This window comes from Lissotriton helveticus, chromosome 10 (assembly GCF_964261635.1).
Source record: "Lissotriton helveticus chromosome 10, aLisHel1.1, whole genome shotgun sequence".
In the NCBI taxonomy this organism is placed as follows: domain Eukaryota; kingdom Metazoa; phylum Chordata; class Amphibia; order Caudata; family Salamandridae; genus Lissotriton; species Lissotriton helveticus.
This window is the reverse complement of record NC_136071.1, coordinates 66,115,893-66,121,892: the sequence shown is the minus strand read 5'-3', so window position 1 is coordinate 66,121,892 and position 6,000 is coordinate 66,115,893.

The window sequence follows — 6,000 nt, the reverse complement described above, 5'->3', positions numbered from 1 at the left end:
CAGAAAGATTTAAGTGGCGGCGGTGAGTAAAAACACAGTATTTGTTGACTTGTAAAATCAGTGAACAACCTTTTAAAAGCAGTGAAAACAATTTGCTATTTTTAAAAAGCGCTAACGAACGTATAAAATGATCAGCTTACAGGTCCCGGCTTTCCGCCTCAGGACGCTTCACACAGCACTCCACACTCAGTAGCAATCAAAGGGGGAGAGCGTGATAGGGCTTTTTGTAGTGGCGAGGGCGGGAGGGTGGGAGGGGCCGAGCACTAATCTGCTCGCCCTGCTCCTGCCCTCACCCAAGATGGTGGGGGCCCCAGCAGCGCCTACTCGGCTGCAGAGGGGGTGATCAGGGGAGCATCAAGACACAGCACACCAGAAAGATTTAAGTGGTGGCGGTGAGTAAAAACACAGTATTTGTTGACTCGTAAAATCAGTGAACAACCTTTTAAAAGCAGTGAAAACAATTTGCTATATTTTAAAAAGTGCTAACGAAAACTAGGGACTATCAGCAAGTTCTTACTAGCCTATCTTAACTGCTTGGTGGGGACATATCTCTGAAATAGTTTCTTAATGCCTTCTGTCCCTGTATTGTAGAAAGCCTTATGAACCAGGCAGAGGGCTTTGAATACAATTCTCCGATCAAGAGGAAGCCAGTGCAGATTCCTGATAGTGGCTGAGATTGAGTGATGTTTGGGAAAACCCATCACTAGCCTGGCAGCAGCATTCTGCACTAGCTGAAGACGATGCACAAGACCCTTGTTAATACCCAAATAAATGGCAATAAAATAGTCTAATCTAGACAACACAAGGGCTACAGTGGCCTGTATTAGGGCAGAGAAGGAAAGAAATTGGGAGATCTTTCTAAGAATACTTATCATCCTGAAGCAGGTAGAAACTGTCCTATTGATTTGGATGCCCAAAGAAAGAGAGTTGTCAATTACGATGCCCACATGTTTGGCACTGAGGCCAGAGCAGGGGCAAGGACCAAGCATGTCCAGCCAACAAGCATCCGACCAAATGTCCTGATGGGTTCCATAAATTAAAACCTCAATTTTTTCCCAATTAGGTCTTAAATAGTTCTCTACCATCCAGGAAGCCACTGCCTGCATACAGTTTTTAAAATTTGCCACTGATGCTTCCACACTGTCAGTGATAGAGACCATTATTTGAATTTCATCAGCATATGATAACACTTCTAACCCAAATGATCTTACCACCCTGGCTAGCGGGGCGAGATAAATATTAAAAAGAGTCGGACTCAATGAGGGCCCCTGAGGAACTCCACAGAACAACGGATTGGAAGCTGAGGAGAATTGACCCATCTTGACACTTTGTGACTGGTCCATAAGAAATGAGGTGAGCAGATTCAGGGCAAGGCCCCTAATTCCAATTTCCCCAAGTCTCCCAACCAATCTTAGGGGAGAGATAGTATCGAAGGCTGCTGTAAGGTCCAGAAGGATAAGCAAAGTCCTGTGATCGGCATCAACATGATTTCTGATGTTATTAAGTACGGAGGTTAATGCCGTCTCAGTACTATGCTCACCCCTGAACCCATGCTGCGAGCCATCGAGCAATTGATGTTCCTCCAAGAACGCGCTGGAATGGAAGTTCAGATGCTTTTCCAATATTTTCGCTGGGACAGGTAATAGGGAAATGGGACGGTAAATATTTAGTTCAGCCGAATCCAAAGAGGGCTTTTTTAAGAGGGGTTTAACCACTGCAGTTTTCCACGCGATGGGATACTGCCCAGATGTAATGACAGTATTAAGACGTGTGGTCAGATGAGGAACAATAGCCTCTCTTCCCAATTTCAGAATTTTCAAAGGGGGGGCTCCAGCGGGGACCAGATTTGATTCCATTTAACATCCGCTCTGTATCCTCTTGCAAAATAAGGGGTAAAGATCAGAAATAACCTTCTTCCCCCGGGGCTGCACAAAGATCCCCAACTGGGGAATGCAGTGGGGGATCTACCCTGGATCCTCCAGCATTGATGATCTCCAGGGAGGAGTGCATTTCCTTGATTTTATCTTGAAAAAAGCACACCATTGTCTCCTACAAGTTAAATACACAGAACATACCACATGCTCACATTCCTGGAGTGGATGATAGAGTAATACCAAAACAAAAACTGATCGCACATATGTCTAGTTATGTCTTATTTGGAGGACTTGCCCCCCTTATTGTGGATTACATGTCGGGGAACCCCAGAGGTAGGATTTGTCAGAACTTATATTTCTGATTGTTTGTTACTAGTTGGGGTGGACCCTATTCAGTGGCTTTCCTATTTAAAGGTCACCTTTGAGAACATTGGGCCGCCCAAACTTTTTAAGAACATTGCAATAATTAGTTCAGAACAATAAAGGCTTGTTAAAAATAAAAAACATTATTTAGATTATTGCATGGCCATTCGTCTCGAGGCAGCCCCGCATAAAGAATCATCGCTGTCAATCACAAGGAATTTGAGGCATATTATCAAGAACGGCGTTACAATTATCGCCGCATTAGCGGCGGGAAACTGCAGCTAAAGCAGCGATAATGGGCTTGATAATATGCCCTTGTGAATTCCCATAGAAGCCCAGGTTTGCACCAGAACATGGGCTTCTATAGGAATTCACAAGCGCATATTATCAAGCCCATTATCGCCGCTCGCTTTCGCAGCAGTTTCCCGCCGCTAAAGCGGCGATAATTTCAACGCCGTTCTTGATAATATGTCCCTTGGAGCCCTATTTGGTATGGATCACTGCTCTTACATAGCGCTATTACCTCACTTCTTTTAAGTGAAGCACATTGCACTTTAAATTCACCTTTCCTGCTTCAGGGGTTTGGCGGTGTGATCTTGGCCACTGTTGTTGTGCTAATGTCTCCCCGCAAAGCATGTGCAGCTTAATTTTTTTTTGTCATTTGTATTCACCACCCAGGTGCTCTTTTTTGGTACTTCTCTAACAGAAAATACATTTTCGATATTATAAGGAGGGGTTGTATTTTTGCAGCGTTTAGACTCTCTAGACATTTGTTATGCTTTGTTACATGTACTAAAAGTGTTTTTTAATATTAGGAAAGGTTACGCTGTTTAACACACTCAGGAATTTGTACTTGCATACTTATCATATTGATGTTGTCTGTTTTTACTGTTTTGACCGAAAAATTATGTTTTTGCATTATGTATTTGTATTTTTAATGTTAGGACGCTGTTTCGGTATTTATGACCTTGGCAGAATAAAGATATTTTGATGATGATGACATTGAAATCTCTCTGGGGAAAACTGTGGAAGTACGGTGCTTACCACAAACTGAGAATTTCACAAAAAACTGGCATTAATTCCCTGTATATTGGAGACATCATAAGAGGAGCAAAGAAGGAAACGTCACCTGGAATATGCAGTCATATATAGCTGTGTAAGTAAGGTATTTGTGTAATTGGTTGAAATTGTAAGTAGAACTTCATTATAGATGGGATTCTGACTGCATAGGCTGATAGCCCTCTTACAAAATCACACACTCCGATTAAATGTAGGTAACAATCAGCCAGATTCATCAAAGGAAAATCGTCTCGCAAAGGGCCAGATTCTGAGATCTGGCCCTTTGTGAGTGCTATTTTTGCATTTGGGATTCATCATCCCAAATGCAAAAATCGCATTTGTAGAAATCGCAAATTTGCAAATAATTGCATTTAAGGAATCTCAATTAGAGATTCCTTAAATGCAATTCATGAACCATTTAAAAATTGCGATTTCGCAATCTGGGGCCGCTATTTACCGCGAAGTCTGACCTCATGGTAAATAGCGAAAACTTAGAAAAATGCACTTTTGTGCATTTTTCTAAGTTGTATGTTACACACACACATGTCCTTTGGACATGTGTGTGCGCAACACCAGTGTACAAAAGCATTTCAGGGGTGCTACAGGGTGTCCTTTGAACACCCTGGCACCCTTGAAATCGCTTCCTTATTTGTGATTCGCTAATTGCTAATCGCAAATAAAGAATGACACCCCATTCAATAGGAATGAATGGGAAAGCCATTACTTATTTGCGATTAGCAATTAGCGAATCGCAAATAAGGAGGCAGTAGAAATCGCTATAATTATTGCGATTTCTACATGAATCCCGTTTTGCGAGTCTTTAATAGCGATTCCTTAATAATCGCTATTAAGGACTCGCAAAACGGGACTTTGATGAATCTGGGGGAATGTATGTCCTGGGAAAAATAAATGCATTGCACATTTTTTAAACTGGCATCGAGTGAGCCCCAAATTGAATTTATAAACAGGCAGTGCTCATATGCTAACATGTTAGAGAGATCTTACCACCAATGATTCCCGCGGCCGGCTAGTCACCATCCCATCCAGCTGGTGAGCATGCCAGAGCAATGTTCAGAAGCTGACAGCTTGTCTACCGCTGAATGCCATGACCGCCTGTGTAAGCTGCGTCGCTCTTGCACAGCACAATGAGGCGCAAGGGTGATGCAACTACTAAGTAAGATTTATCAAGCCACTCAAGACCTCTGTGAATGCACTGTGGGGCTTGTTAAATCTAGAGTAATCCATCGCAAATCGCTACGTTGTGTTACTCTTCCGTAGGGTCGTGTCCCATGGGTGGAGCGTTGGTGTTCCTATGCACCCACCCAAGCATTTTGGCACATTCCCATATTTACCATTATTGGTAGACCTGCAAATGCATCAAAAATGTGATGCCTTATCCAGGTGAGGCGTAATGAGGAAACATTTCTTTATATCACCTCGTTTTTTCCGCTTTCTATGTGCGCTGCAGAATGTAGCACACATAGAACGAAAAAAAACGCGTCAGAGGATTGTTTCTGTGCAGGCCCTTCCTGCACCAAAACAGTCCTGCTTACAACGCAGGCACCCTTGCATGGGAGCCTAAGTTGATGCTAAGCAGCACATTGTGCGCCAGTGCAGGGAAAAGACAGCAATGCACATAGGATATTAATTACGGCACATTCCTACCATTTCCTTATCACACAACACAGTGAGGTGGCTTGTTGCAGTGCGTATTTTTTGGATAAATGTGTTCCATGGTTTGTTGTGCTGTAGTAGGCTGGATATTATATAACAAAACCAGTAGTCCCCCCAAAAAGATTCAATAAGCCATGTACTCATAAAAATGTAGGGGCAGATTTACAAGTCCCTTGCAACACTTTTGCGCTGCCGTTGCATCAGTTTTGTGATGCAGCAACGGCATAAAAAATGCAGCCAATTCACAACGTGAATCATCTAGGGAGAGGCTTCACATTGTTAAGCCCTGTGTCACATTATACCTGCGTCAGGAATAATATATGCAGGGTGGGCATTCCCACGCAGGAAAGCCTAGTAAAAGTGATGTAATGAAATCTATAGGATTTCACTGCATCACTTCTAAGACGCCACTGCGTCAAAACTTTATGCCTGCTTCAAGCGCACTGGGAATTGGCCTCAAAACGCATTGATGGAGTTGCATCGTGCTTGCGACATGACTCCAGCTATGTGTGAGTTTTGCCCCAACAGATGCGTCAGAATTTCTGACGCATCAGTCAATCCTTGTGCCATGGTGCACCGTGTTGTAAATACGGCGCATCCATTGTGGCGCAATGATTTCTCAGGGTGGGGCAGAGAAAGTGACGCATCTCTACAGATACGTCACTTTCTTGTAAATCTGTCCCATGATGTGCTCTTAATAGTCAGTCATATTGGTCAATAAATTGTATGTGATCAATTGTGCTTGGTGCTCAAGCAAAGTGTAATAGCAATGTATAATGACCTTGGCCAATGTGCAACGTCTGCAGGTGGTTCAGAACTCGGCCGCGCGGGCCATCTTTGGCCTACACGGTCGAGCTAGAACATCGAACCTCTTGCAGTCTCTTCATTGGCTGCCTATCCGGAAACGGATAGCTTTTAAAGCCCTTACTCTGGCTCATAAGGCTTTGCATGCTTCCTGGGCCAAATACATTCAAAAACAGCTGGCGCTTTATCATCCTGCCAGATCTTTGAGGTCTGAGTCGCAGGCGTT